The sequence below is a fragment of the Colius striatus genome, chromosome 1 (genome assembly GCF_028858725.1).
Source record: "Colius striatus isolate bColStr4 chromosome 1, bColStr4.1.hap1, whole genome shotgun sequence".
NCBI lineage: Eukaryota > Metazoa > Chordata > Aves > Coliiformes > Coliidae > Colius > Colius striatus.
This window is the reverse complement of record NC_084759.1, coordinates 147,455,822-147,471,691: the sequence shown is the minus strand read 5'-3', so window position 1 is coordinate 147,471,691 and position 15,870 is coordinate 147,455,822. Positions and strand designations below refer to the sequence as shown.

Genomic DNA, 15,870 nt, shown 5'->3' with positions numbered 1-15,870 from the left:
AGGGTCACACACATTTACTAATCCCTTCCCCCTTCCAAGTGAGCAGTGCGGGAGACACAGACTATGCATGACTGTGCTAATTCATTCATGAAATGAAGTAGATGACATTTACCCACATATAAGGAATGACAGGGATTAAATTAAGCTAACAAAGTGCCATGAAGAGGAAAAAAAGAAAAACCAAACCCAAACCACCCCCTGAATTATACAAGCATATTTGGCAACCTATGTCCCTCAGGTTTTCTGAGGAAATCTGAGTCCAGATCCAAGTGCAGGTACAAAACCTCATGCCCACATTCAGGGGCTGGGAAGAGAAGCAGCGATGGGTATAGACAGGGATAACAGAATTACTTGTCTTGTTTCAGACGGACTGCAGGAGAAGCCAGGCATCAGGGCAGCATGGAGCTATGGGGTCCTGGGCTGTTGTCCTCTACAGCAGGGGAGCTGCTCCTTCCCAGGGCTGGTGGTGTTTATTTTTATCCTAGCAACTGGGCTGAGATGATTGCCACCACCGCTCTGCGGGCTTGCATCACACCGCTAGCACTGATTAGCTACATCAGTATTCCACTTCATTAATGTGAAATGAAAGCTGTAAATAGGGTTCTGCTTTTATAGGATGCTACTGGAAACGAGAACTACTGTGATATTAATAAGAAACTGGTTGCTCCTCCCACTTGGGTACGTGGTGCTGTTGCTATATGGTGACGCTGAAAGCTCTCATAGCTCTTCACCTCAGCAAGAGTGCCACAAGAAGGTTTCTAAATCTTTTCCCATGGTGTTTCCCACCAAGCTCAGACTGTGTTAGTCTGTGTTTTGTTACTTGTGTTTAGATTGTGACATTTTCACCAAAGCATACATTGTCTGTGCTCGTTAAAGCAGGGTATGCCTGACTGACCTCATGTGATGGTGCAGCAGACATTTCCTGTGGGTTTCAGCATATTTCTGTGCCTGGCCTTTCTGTGGGTGTGCGAGATTTGGTGTGAGAGCAGGCTCATCTCAGGCTCTCTGCACCTAATGTACTATCAAAATACTCCTTTTGCCATATCCTGAGAGAAAAAGCATCAGGTTACTATCTCCAGAACCTTGGATTACTATTTCTAGGGAAGGCTATATCTGGGAGACAGCAAATTTTCTGTGTCTCCAAACTTTCCTTGCTACCATCTACACACTGTTGATTTGTATGGATTTGTATTAGTCCATCATTTATATTCAACAGTGCTACCTATTTTATCACTACAATGGAGAAAAAAAAAAGGCTGAAAGATAGCTGAGAAAGATAAGCAGGCTGTGTTACTTGGGCTAAACAAAGGCAGTCTTTTCTCCATCTTCTTTTTGCAGGAAGGGAAAGGGATCTGCTCAGCAGTTATCCTGATTTCTAGTGTGAAGCTCTAAGTAACCTCTCTTGACAGACAGGTAAACAATTTCTGGGAAACAACAGGCAAGGCTACAGCCATTTTATACAAGACATATTGACACAAAGCAGCCTACTTGAAGAGGATGAGGGATATGACTGTGATGCTACACCAAACAATATGGCTGAGAGAACACTTAGAAGAGGGGCATATGGCACAGAGCTGTTTTGTAGCAAACCAAGGGGGACCCAGCTGAATGGGCAGGTGTGAAACCAGGGAGAATCATTAAATGGTAGCAGTTGGAAGGGATCTTTAGAGATCATGTAGTCCAACCCCCCTGCAGAAGCATGTCCATCTAGATCAGGTCGCATAGGAATGCATCCAGGCAGGTCTTGAAAATCTCCAAGGAAGGAGACTCCACAACCTCCCCGGACAGCCTATGCCAGGGCTCCCTCACAGTAAAATAGATTTTTCTTATGTTTAAATGGAACTTTTTGTATTCCAGCTTCATCCCATTACCCCTTGTCCTGTTGCTAGAAACCACCAAAAAAAGGGATGCCTCAACCTCCTGACACGCACCATTTAGATATTTGTAAATATTAATAAGATCCCCCCACTGAGGAGGATCCTCAGTGTCTCAGAAATCCATAGAGCATGTGTACATCATGGTACAAGCTCCAAGGAAAATCTGGGGATGAGACAAAAAGAGGAGAGTGTACGTATGACCATATGGAGGAAACTAAACAGGAAGGAGGTCAAAGGATTTAAATATAATTTGTGGTACTACAACATCACAAGATACAGCAAGCTATAAAACAGACTGATGGTAATAAAACCTCTAGTCTAATAAAGTTGCTAGTTACACACTCATCACTAAACTTCATATAAGCAAACATGTTTCAAGATGGCTAAACCAAAACCTGCATGATCTAAGTTTTGCCTCTCATAAAGCATTTCTGACCATGGTAAAATTGAGGTTTGTATTATCTCCCTGACACTTGAGAGCAGGGTACAAAGAAAAGCCATCCATAAGTCTGCCTTTCTGAAACATTCATTTCACATCATAGCCAGGACTCAAGTACAACTGGAATTTTTCACGTCTGTCATTTTGGTTAGCCATTTTAGCCGAGAAGGAAAGAAAAGGCTTTCAGAAAACACTGTGTATGCCTATCTGATAAAAGTCATGTCCTCGTACATATCTCCAAAAGAGGCATTCAAAATCAGTAGGCTGTATCTGTTTGTTTTAATTCTGCACTTTATCTTTTATTTCTTCCTAGGCAAGACAGCTTATGTGCCTCTTCTAACTATGATCAGAAGTGGTAGACGATACAATATTTTATATTTGTGTGTGTTTGAAATAAGCATACACATAATTTTCTATCTACTCCGTCTTACTGGCATTTCAATCTTAAATCAATGAGAGAGTTGCAATATATTGCATACCATTCCTTTTTATTCCTTTGCTCTGTTTATGTTAATACAGATGAATGTCATTTCTGATGTAATATTATCTTAATATTTAAAAATTTTAATTCCTCAATGATACATAGGACTCAATACACTGATTATTTTGCATCATAAACATAACATGATGAAATAAGTAAGCCAAAATGAGTTTTGCATAACTACACAGGCATACACCAGTCTGCTGAATAAGAAACAAGACAGTTCTACTTGGTTATGGCTAATGGTATGAATTTATCTGAAGTTTAAGCAACTGAAAGCAGAGTTTCGTAGGCAACCTATTTATCTGGTTTGTGTGCAATAGAGACACAGATCCTAGCCAACATTGGATGGCCTTACTCGGGCAAGTAAAGGTTTGCCAGACTGGTCACGAGGGGAACAGTCATTGGGACTCACTTTTCTTTTTCAATCTGCCTTAAAAAACTACGTTGAAACAAAGGGAAAAAAGGATAGTAACCATCTATGGTGCGCCTGGGAATGTACTCTTTTATGCTACAGCATACAAAATGCACACAGGAGAGAGATAATTTTTTTAATCCTCTTTGCATACCTATGATAGCGGGCACCTTTTCTATACATTCTTAAGATCTACACACATACATGCAAAATCGTTTAATTTTGTTAATGCAGTATTAAATGCACACCAAGCCCAATAAAAGTCATTTCCCAATGCTTTATGCATTTATCATGAAGCCACTAGCAGAATTCTTTACAATAAAAATGCTAGCTGTACACATGACCAAACTAAATTATCTCGGGAAATGGCTAATATCTGACCATGTGGAAATGTTAGAAAGCAAGGCTTTATTATAGGACTAGAAGGGAAAAATAGATGTATTTTTTCACAAAAAAAAAAATGATAAAAATATTTTTAACCATAAAAAACACTGCAGCTCCAGAAAATTTTCCTGAATCAATTCAATCTGTGTCGTGTGGGGCTTTAAAAACCCATTAAAAATAACCATGATAAATTTCCTAACCTCTTTCAGTGCATCTCAAAGAAGATAAATGCAGAAGACAAAGGAAACTGCAATTCAACTGAGAGAGAAAAGAAAGCAAAGAATGGGAAAACCTGATAGCATGTGCATCAGTGGTAACATCCTCCCTAACAACAACAGGCAAATCTACACCACAAAGGACAAGAGGAGCAGGAGCAATGTGTACAGCTGACAATGGCACTCAAAAGTAATGACTTCCAGGAAAATCCACTGTTACAAATGGACAACATTAGGCTGCTGAGTAGCTGAGTCACAACTTTCATAACATGGCAAATTATTTCAGCCTAAAAATGGATATGCTGAAAAACAGGATGTATACGGTTCTGGTAAAGAAACTACGATAACATCCTACAAACAGCTAACATGAACACCTGGTTTAAATTATTAAACCTCACTGAAATCCATGCACATTCAGGGATTTTTTTTCTCAATATTTAATGTACAGTCATAAGACACAGATCATGTTTCAAACAGTAATAGTAAGAGCACTACCTAGTTGACCTATTTTCCATTTACCACCTTGTACATATTATCAATTGTAAGAAACGTGCTTCTTTTGGTGCTCCCTTTTTTCTTTTTTTTTGGGGGGGGATGGGGGAGGCAAGGGAGCAATTGTATAACAAGTAGCATATGTCATCCTATATGAAACAATCCAAATCCCTGGGGATGCAGGAATACATTTAGCCCTCTCCTCTTCCGTGAACGTACCCTTTCACCATGGAGCAGCAAGTTTTGTTCACCCACCTTCTAATCCCAGCTAGGGCACAGCATGTTACACTGATGCTGGGACCTGATACCCAGGTTCATGCTGTACACGTTATCTGCATTAAACATTTGTCCTGGGCCTGCATCTGGCTGCCCAGGAACATGAGTGAGATGTTGGCTCAAGAACATCTCCTCCTTGTGTCAGTCATAACCGCTTGGCTTTTAAAGACCTTGGGACTCTTGTGGGTCTGACTCATTTCTGAGTCATTTCTGCCCAAAGTCTACCAAGAAAATGGGAAAACAAGTAGATTTGAAAGCAGACCAATATAACGACTTCATATTTCTTCTAAACATAGTTATTAGGGCAAGACCAAGTGACTTGATCCTCACACAATGACAAAGGTATAGTACAGATACAATCCACTGAATCTATTCATAACCCCTATAAACAAAGCAAAAGATACAAACATAACCGGAGGATGAACCATCACTGAAGCAAATATATTGATCTATCAAAAATGATTGAAGACTGACAATAAAGGGTTACAAATGCTTAGAAGACAGAGAAAGCAAAAACCACAAAACCTACCCACTGAAAAACTCCCACCTGTATTCGCAGGGAAAAATGGACTGAACAATAAAATACAATGGCAGTACCTGTATGTCTCTGATAGCTGCCCCTCCCAAAAGCTGGAACAATCTTGCTATAAACCCAGAAAATGAAAATGTATATGCACAAGCAACTGTCTGGGGGGATTCAGATGCTTTATGTTCCGCAGGCAAAGGAGGAAGAGGAAAATTATAGGTAAGCAAGAAAAGATGGCACCATCACTTTTAATATTCGTAATTATTGATCGTGCTTTCCTCACCTGGAGCCTTTTTAATCCAGCAGAGACCTTTCAGTTAAATATGCAATGCTGTCTTCACAGCAGTTTTAGCACTGCCAGCAACACCCGCATGTCCTCTGACCTCAACGCAATCTGCCGCTCCAGCCCATCCAATGCGAGGCTGAAGAAGGTTTGGGGGATGCCAAATGGAGCAAATCACGTGAACAGCGGCCTGTGGAAATCCAGTATTCAAAATGGAAAGCTCAAAAGAGGCATGGGATGAGGAAGTGGGTTGAATAAAACACACAGAGTGGACCTGTGAATATGTGTAAACACAGTGGTCTATCAAAGGGGGTATCAGGGTCTGCTTGAAGACTTACAAATTGTGTATTTGTTAAAATATTTTGCTAAGGAAATGAACATGATGAAAATTATGGGAGTTCACAAACTTGAGTCTGTTCTCCACTGATGATGAAAATTCAATTGCATTAGTTAATGGGCAAATAAAATTACAATGATGCAGGGGAAAAGTTGAGTTTCAAGTAAGAATAAGTTTAGGTAGGTCAAGTATTAATCTTCCCATTTTGTAATATACTTCACCTCAAGAATCAGAATGTTAATTATTTTAACAGAAAATAATTTAACATTTTATGGCTAGTACCTTTCCATGTGACATTATGTTGCCATGTGACCTATTTCAACATTTTCCTCTGTGCTGCATTTGTAGACCTGCTTTGTCTTGCTCCTGCCACATGCATAGCTTATTTCCTACTGGGCCAAATGGACAGCCAGTGGACATATAAAATTGTTAGGCTGCTTTGATAACATTTTACTTTGGCTTTTCACACAGAACATTTCATAAGATGTCCCATGTCATAAAAGGTCCCAAAGAACCAAGATCCTCTCATAATGTCACTTTGAAAGACTCTGCAGCAATTCCCAGTGTCCTTGCAAAGATCCTTTTTCAATAAAATAGATTCCAATATTGACAGAAAAGCTTGGATTATTGCTGAGTGATAAATTGTCTACTGCTAGCCCTTACAGAGTCAGAACATTGCTCCCAACTCACTCCTTTTTCTGTAAACTACTTTAAGACGTCTGGATATCTCGAAATTTGCTGTAGAAAACCTGATTTTATTCAATAGGTACCATCATCCAAAAATCGAAGTTATATAACATGAGAGAGACCTAAAAACATTGGGTCAAGATCCTCAAATAGTCATGGCTCTATGCCTTTAATGGAGCTACAGTGAAGTAAACAACAGCTTGAAGGTCCAGACCACTATTTTCAGGCTTGTTTACATGGGGGAGAGAAGAGATTCTAGGACAAGATGTGATTTGAATCTTAATAACAACAGACTAGAACAAACTCCTATGGGAATACAACCCTATAGATACAATAATTGCTGAGGGAGATGGTCATTTTTTTCCCTGATGTAGTTTATGTCACTCCAGAACCACTATGTCTGTGCACTGGAGATTTTTTGATATTGCTATAACCGTTTAATTATCCCAATACAATTTTATCAGTATGACTAAAACAAGTTCTCCATCCAGACCAGGCTTCAGGTTTAGCCACCAAATTTAATGGAAGGAAAGAAAGATTCACAATTCCCAGGGTAACAGTGGCTCAGTTTATTCCATGCTCTCCAAGCTAGAAAAAAAATATTAAGAAATAGCAAAACAGCTGAAAACAACAACTTCTTCTGCAGTGGGGTATACCTTTGCCTATTGGTTGATGAAATCATACCCAGTTCACTACCTGTGGAAAATCTGACATCAAGCAGACTCTCCAGGGAAAAGAGAGGTAGTCAAATAGAGAAAAAGGGTAACTTGAAGATGGTGCCAAATCAACAAAAAAAAAAAAAAAAGGAGATCTTTTGTTCCCTTTACTACTAATAAAACATAGTAGACAAAAATTGATCCCCAGACTAATAAGGTAAAGGGAAAACTAAAACCTATATATGACAAAACAATAAAAAAGCAACAAAGAGATTTATGGAAGTACATAAAATTCTTGGAACGATGCAAAAGTTACCAGGCTATGGTACTGTTTTCAGCTCAATGTGGATAAGAAAAACAAGGAGGAATAAAAATTAGAGCATGGAGAAAAGACAGTATAGGGCTGAGGAGGATGGAAAGAATTCAGAGAAAGAAAACAAAGACAGCAAATATGTAGAGGAGAAAACAATTGAAGCAAGAAGCCCACATCACAAGGTTGCCAACGTAAAAAGAAAAAAACAGAACAAACCCCAGAGCCAAAAAAGTGGTCCTCCCACCATCAAAGGACAACAGGCAGCAATTGATGGCAAGAGCCTCCACAGATACCTAGTTAAGTATGGTCACTGTCAAAGAGGAAAACATGACTACTTCTAAGAAACCAAATACTTAACACCCCCAATCTATTCCTGTGCAGTGCTTTGATGTCCTAAGGGTAGAGACCCCAAAAAGTCTTGTACAAAGATTCCCCACCATGGAGAGAAAGAATCTAACCAGCATGTGCATCCTGAAGCTCTTAGCAGGTAGGTGTGAGGAAGGAACAGAGCCAGGAATGCTTCATCCTGTGCTGGAGCTCACAGAGAAGGGGGACAGGCAACAGGCTGCTGATTTGCAGTTTCTTCTCTGCACCCTTCTTTTTCAGTCCCCAATGGTAGATATGTGGGGAAGGGAAATGCTTTTTGCTTGATGCCTCTCATGGCACACAAGAAAACATACACAAACTGCTTTTGGATTTCTTTGGGCTGCCACAAAGAAGAGTAAACTGGCAGCAGGGAGTCATCTGGACAAGCAGTAACCTGACTCTCTTTTGAAGTGTTAGGTGAGAGGGCAGGAGGAGCTCCTGAGTTTCAGCATTAAAGTTGATCTGCTTCAGAGTCTGCCAAGAAACGGAAGGGGGGACACAGACATACTTCAGGAGGGATGATGCATTTTTGTCCCTCTGTGTAAGAGTGGCAGGAAATGATGCAGGAACTTCATTTAAAAAATACCATGTATGGCACTGGGAACACCAGTTCATAATCAGATACACAGCAAGTGAAGACAGAGACCTTTAATAGCTACTGAACATTACATATTATATGTATCCACTTCAGGTTTGCATCAATACTTCTGGGTGCTGTAGGAAATCCTAATGAAAGCATTTAATATGCACAGCAAAATGTACAATGCCGCTGTTTCCTCACATTTTCTAGTAGGATTGGGATTCTGAAATGATGCCTCAGATTTTTCAGTCTTTTAAAAAAAGCCCTCAGTCTGCTTCTTCACAAATGGTGGAAAGGTAGAAAAAAATACAAGGTGGATTTTATAGCCTGTTAATGAGGTTAACAAATGCAGGCTGTGGTAGATGGTGAAGAGGGTAGATTCAAGGTGAAATTAAGTCTATGAAACTAGTTCTTAAAACTGTGGGATTCACTCAGAATATTTCCTCCCCTTGCCTTGAACTAGGATGACAGTCTGGTATGCAGGTGCTGACCATGACAGTGTTATATGATTAGCAGTCTCATCTTAAGCCCTCTAAAATGATTACTTTAAACATTAATTAGCTAAGAAGCAAGAACTAGAGATCAAAGATCAGCCGTGCTGTATACTAAGTGCGGCTCCTCAGGCAGCATGTTTTCAGAATAAACTTCAGTTCTCAAATAATCTTAACCTGGAGCTCACAAGGACTGTGCTTTAATAGCCAAGTGCTGCACTACCAACATGCAAGGACCATGAAGAAACACCTATGCAGAAGCAAAAAGAGGTGAAACCTCTTCTTAGCCAAAGCTGCAACACCTCCACAAGTAGAAGCAGACCAAGATTTAATCAGGTTCCTCAAATGCTAAGATATGGTACAAGGGTTTGTTTCCTTCTTCCCTCATCAGCCATTTTGCGTACACTGTCAGTGTAGAAACAAGGTGCAGAACTCTTCATGCACAGAAGAGTTCACCACTTACATCAAATGTTTCCATCCAAATGGCTTTGTCTGTGCTGAGGGCTGTAACTGTGACATTTCAGTAGGCTTTTGAGTCCCAGGCTGTGAACGCAAGTTCACAAGCCTCACCCAGCCTGAACCTGGCTGGGGCAGCAAGAGGCTACAGTAACAAATCAGCAGCCATCACAGTGTAGACAAGCTCAAGTTGCATGGTTCTCATGGGAGGTCATAGTCCACATGTAAGATTTGACCATGGCTAAGAAAAGCTCATTAATTAATACCTTTAGTGTTACCAGTACACTAAGCATCAATTTGCAAAGTTCCAGAGACCTAAGTACATTTGAAACACACCAGAATTAAACTAGTCAACTAATTTACCATAAGTTTTGCCTATAAACTGCATCCCACAGGTCTCTGTACACAGAACACAAAATACCCCATAATGAGCAGGCAGCCTACAAAAATTATTACAACTGTAACAATAACACTAGACTCCAATTCTCAAAACAATGTGGTACACCACCTTTTCAGTTAATCTTCAGGCTACGTTTTTAGGAAGATAAACTGGCAATGATCCCTTCCAACCCTTAAGATTCTGTGACGATATATCCATAAGTAACTCACAGGACTTGTTCCAGCAGCTTCATTTAACCATTGGAACTAACTATAGCCAGTATCTAATTACTAGTAAGTGTGAGGAGTCAGATGGAGGTGTAGCATTGTATCGTGACATTGCATTTCTGACAAGAATATTGTTGGGTTTCAGTTCTTTTTCAAAAGACAACTGAAAAAAAATAAGTTACTATTAACAAATTCTGAAACTATGAATTCAAAGAAAGAAGAGGTCTGAATGTTTAATTGAAGAACACTAAGATTTTCCTAGGGTTCAGACAATTTTTGAGATAATCTTTTCAATTTCAGAGAGGATGGCTAGTGCATTAGCCAGAAGACCAACAAAATTGTCTACATGCATAATGCTGTCAAAAGAGAGTGGGTTAGGGGGAAGAAATATTTTTTCCTCCCCATTAACTTCTTTCAGCTACAATAAACCTAGGTGTTTATATGTACCAACAGCAGTAAAAATATTTTTCAGGCACAAATGTAATTGTGTCTTTTATGGCCCTGACTCATCAAGCTAGATAAACTTCTGCCTAACTTGAACCACGTTAAGTAATACCACTGATTCTAATGACGTTACTTGTGCTCAAAGTTAGCCACGTGTTTAAGGGTTCTGCAGTACTACTGTATCCATAGCTTGCAGGTATTTAAAAGGAAAAGGAGATAACTCTGATTCACAACAGCAATTCTGGGGCTGATAAACAACCCCATAGTCAAAGGACCATATCGCAAGACAAAAACGAGGAAATACAGTGAGAGGAAAAAGAAATATGTATTAAATATGAAAGACTTGATTCTGGCCAAAAAAGTACAACAATCTTTAAGGGGAAAAAAAAGAAAAAAAAAAGCCAGGCAAGTGAGGCTACCAAAATATCTTTATCAGGTTAAACGTGAAACAGAGATTATGAAAAGCTACAGATCAGAAACAGGAAGCTTGTTTTTCTTCCCTTTCTGCTATCCTTGCCCAGGTATGATTCCATCTAGCTGAGATATGAAAAGTAAATTGTTTAAAATATCAAAATAAAGGAAGGACCACAGGAGAGGTAGTAAGTCCATTAGACCCCCAGTGTGAAGGGATAAGATTGTTTCATAAAACTGAATTATTTCTTTACATGAGCCTTCAGAGAAAAAGATGAGAATATCTATTCTGGGATTACTCTTTCCACATAAAGCAGAATAAGGCTAGAAACAGAGAGGTTAAAAAAAGTTTGAGAAATTGAAATGGCAATAAAGACACCATATCTTCAGCTAAATCAACTGCATGATGAAGATATAAGCTATTCTCTGCAGAAGGAGTTCATGCCCCTTCTGGATACCTTAGGTTTGCCCCAAGGTTTTTTAAGGGGGCAGAAGGAAGATTAAGGCTTTAAGAAAAGCTTCAGATGCCCAAAAACACACGTCCCTCTTCTCTAGACAAAAGGGGAAAGCCACAAACCTCCACAATGACTAACCAGTGAGCCTTAGCCCTGATGCAGAGGCCAGGAGCAGCAGTGAGAAAAGCATGTTTCTTGTCCGCAACTGTTTGATGATGGACTCATCTGCAGAAATGCTAACTAGTGCCATCTGCAGCAGCATTTTTTTTGGGAGAGAAGTCAAGCGTTAAGACAGAATGAACTCTGGTTGCATAGACTTCTGAAAAGCTGCCAGCACAGCTTATAATCACAGCTCACCTCTGGACACATTTGAAGTTAGTGACTGGCTCCATGATCTATCCTAGTCTTTTAAACCACCTAATCATTTAAGTGAGCAGGCTTGATCTTGGTTCCAGTAATGACTTATTAGGAAATAATTTAAAGAATATTAGGAAGTCATTAAGGGAAAAAAACAAACCAAAACAACAAACCACCACCCACAGATCAGACATTGAGTTATTCCATAGACACCTTAAGAATAACCATGTGTCCTATTTTAAGTTGCTTTCTGTCTATTACTTAAAAACATGCTGAAGTAACCCACTACAAACCTACATATTTTTTATATGGAAATGGAGCTCCATTCACATCTATGTTTTCACACAATGCTTCAGGAGTGCCTGTACCTTGACATGCTTTCTGTGGTACAGTGCTCATCTCGGTATGCTTATGTTTGAGCCCAGCAGAGGCTCAACATGCATAGATGCAGTTTGCTCCTGGTTGTTTTATTAGGGATTGAAAAGGGTTTACAGCTGGATCTTGTCAGAAATCTTCTCATTAACTCCCTCCCACCCTCAGAAAATGCAGATTTTGAGCTTGTTTTTTCCATCTGCCAGTTCATGGTCTGACAGCCCTGAGCTTAAACACCACCACTCCATTGTCTTCTGCTTTCTAGGGGTGGTTTAATACAAACTCCATCTTTCTGCTACTAGACCCCCATCTTTGTCTCTGCTTACTTACTTCTTATCCTCTTTAGCATTCATTCTACTACATAATTGTTTAGACTTCTCACAGCAGGTTAAAGTTGATAGTTCAAGTGAAGGACAAGCACTAACAAGGTTTGACCTGCTACAAGCTGTTTCAGATGCAAAAGGATGCGAAGAACAGGTGTCCCCCAAATTGTACTGAATTTTAATCTTTTGTTCTTATTCTTTGATTATATGCATTGGGGTCTATGTTATAAACCTTAACACTCTTTGCCAGATCAAAATGTATTGCTCCAGTCAAAGGCAGAATAGGTTCATTCATCCCAGAGGCAATCATCTGCTTACTCGGGGCTGTATTGTATTTTTTGTTCCTCCACCAGTACTATGTTGTTGGACCAATAACACATTACTCATTTTAGGACTATTACCCAACACCAAACTGGCTATATATGCTTACAGTGCTGTAAAACTATAATGAGGCCATCTCAGTAGAGTGGTCAAATGCATACTAAGTGCGTACATAAAGTAAAATTAACTCTATGCCTCTACAGCTCTGTTCATGTGGTAGTAGTTGCTTTTCTGATTTCAAGTACACTCTCCTTTATTTCTTCTCTTCAACCCAGAAGCTCTTTGTTTTTCTGTCTGCTCTTACCATCTATTTCCAATCAGTAGCCATAACCTACAGTTGAAATGGAACAATTAGATATGGTAGTGGCGAAAATAAGGTATCAAAACATCAAAGTTCATCCAAAAAATAAGTGACATGATGCCATGGTTTAGTGAGGAGTCACTTTTACTTGGTAACAGGTGGAGGGGGTTGCAGTGCAGACTCAGTAAAGAGTTCTTGAAGTTTTCCCCTAGCTCTCGGGTTCAGACCCACATCCAGCCCGGCAGGGCCAATCTGGTGCCTCTGCAATCACTATTTAAGGATGGGAATTTGAAGAGCTTGGTAGAAGGTGTATGAGCGGTACAAGATGGAGCCACTAGCAGCTCCAGGTGAGTGCAGCCGGATGGGCGAGAGACTGTGTGAGGAGGCGGCCATGGCCCAGGCCATGCTGGAGAGCCTGCGGGCCGCAGAGCAGCCCCACACGAGAGGCAGAGAGGAGCTGCAGCCTTTGGGATGAGCACATGTTGGAGCAGCCTGTGCAGGGCTGCAGGGTATATGAGGTACCCTGCAGAGGAGCAGGGAGGACCAGCAAGAAGCCCACCTGCCCTGAGGAGAGACAAATGGCAGAGGCAGAAGCCATCAGGAACAGACTGACTGAAACCCCTATTCAGTAAGGGAGGAGAAAAAAATACTTGGATCAGGGCTCTGATCCCGGGAAGAGGGGAGGGGTGGGAGAAGGTGTTCTTAAAGGGCTGGTTGTACTCTTCATCATTGTACCACTCTGTTGTTTTTTGTTTGTTATGTTTTGGGACTTTATGGTTATATTTTAGTTGGTGGTGGATTAAATTATTTTCTGTTTTCTTCCCCAAGCCCAGTAGCCTGGTCTGTTTGCCGGGGACTATAAGCAGCAATTAAGCCCTCCTTGCCCCTTTAGCAATTCTCAAGTCTTTGGTACTTGAGTCTAATCGTGGTCTTTTGTCCCTTGATGGGCCTAAACCAGAACACTTGAGCTGTTAATTTCCACAGAAACCAGCACTACTTTCCTGCAAAACTCTTGCCATGAAAAGGAGAATATTCAAGACAAATCTTAACATGTACCAGTACATCATTTTCCAAATAAGATACTTCTCACTTTTTATTTTTGTTATGAAGAACCAGCATACACATTTTAGAGGAGGTATTATTACAGAAGGTACTCCAAACTATAGCTGAACCAAAGACTACCACTTTGTTGCAGGATCTCTTCAGAAGTCATCTCAGTGGCTTAGATTCCCATTGAACAGAAATGCTTAAACTCTGCATTTGCACCAAACCAGAGCTGTTTGTTTCTGCCTTGGTCTCCATCTTGGTCACCTCTGTACAAAAAGAGTTTTCACAGCACGCATTCATAACTGGAGACTATTTGCATTGTCTGTCTCTATAAAAAAGTAATACCGTCACCTATCCTTTGGATCTGCACATGGGAGCAGAGAAAGAAAAAATGCTTTTGTGACCCATAAAAGCCTTTCTTGAAATAATTCTCTACGATTTGAGGCCTTTTGGAATGGAAGGGATATATTGTTTTGACTTGATTAAAGCTGAAAAGTTGATTTGACATCCTGTTGTCAAGGAAACCAATTCACACACAAAAGAAAACAGTTGTGATGGTATCATTCAGACTATTCAAGTGACCTTAGAAAGAAAAAAAAAGCTTCAGTGCCAAAGATTTGTATTCAACTCACTTCACCGCTGTAGAAATAAAGATCATTGCTCTTTATGCTTATTGGAAAGCAGTTTTCAATCTGGAAAAAGCAAAATGCCACACCTTCTTCCAGCTGCCAGAGCCAATACTTTGCTGGGACCATACACATAAACACACCTACTATCTATTGCCTATTTCAAAGAACCACAGAAAGAATCAACACAAGATGTATAAGGAAGGAGAAGGAATTTCTGGAGTTGACACGACTGTGATAAATATCCCCTGACACATACTGCACCTATTGAACAGCAGCTCTCAAGCTAGATTTTACAACATCCTCCTTCAACTACAAATAAAGCTTACCTTAAGCACAGCAGTGTTTTAGTTCAGTTTTGTTTTATAGGGAGATATCAAAAAGTAGTAATTTTTTTCTCTATCAGCCTCCTAGATCCCTCACAAATTAAGTTTTTCATTCCTGCAATAAATGGGATGTAGTTATGGTCAATCTGCTCACTCCCTCCTATCTACAGGATCCCAAAGAGGCAGAACTGTTTTGGCTCACCACTACCACTATCATCCAGCTTTGCAGTCCATTCAAGTCTCACAGAGGTTTCCCTCCCTAACAGCTGTGAGTAGACTGGAAAAATTAAACTATCTATCCACTCACAAACTGTAATTATCCACCTCTTTCTCTGATGACATAGCCTCTGCCTGTCCAAGTGAGCAGACACACGACTAAATAGTAACTTGTCTTGAATTCAGCTTAGAAAACAAAATAGGCATGATATTAATAAGGAGGGAAATACACCAAGGAATGAATGCCAGTGTTCTTACATTATTGTCATTTAAGGGCAATCCACCAAAGGTTACGGAGATAATAAGCCTCAGTCATTTCCCAGTTGTTACACAACACACAAATTGCCACAGTATTAATGAATGTATTTCTCCATTCCTGGCCAGCCAAGACTGTATTATTTCCACTTAGACAAGTACCTAACCCTTGGAATTCATTATTTCCATCACTTCTTGCAGCACTTTGTCCTTAGGGCTGAGCATAATGCCACAAGGCAGCTGTGATGGGGGCATCAAATGCTTCGTATGGCTGAACCTTACTTCTTTCTGACAGAGCTCTTTTGATGGAAAAGCATACAAAGCATATACATATAATTTATAATCAAATATGCACACATACACATGTACATATATGATCTCCTACAAGTGTCTTGTATCCTTTTAAGAACACAGGAAAACAAATGTTGACATTGTACTTTGTGGATATTACTTAGTATTTACAGATTGAAATAAGTTTTGCTAGAAGCACCAAGTGACCATAACAATAGAAGCTAACATAAAATAAGTACATTTCA

At 40.0% G+C, this 15,870-nt stretch overlaps 1 protein-coding gene across 1 annotated transcript in view; it reads right to left on the bottom strand.

The window, feature by feature from the left end:
- The window catches only part of TBXAS1 (thromboxane A synthase 1), a 240,619-nt gene that overhangs the window by 143,980 nt on the left and 80,769 nt on the right, over positions 1-15,870 (bottom strand). The gene's annotated exons all lie outside the window — the stretch shown is intronic.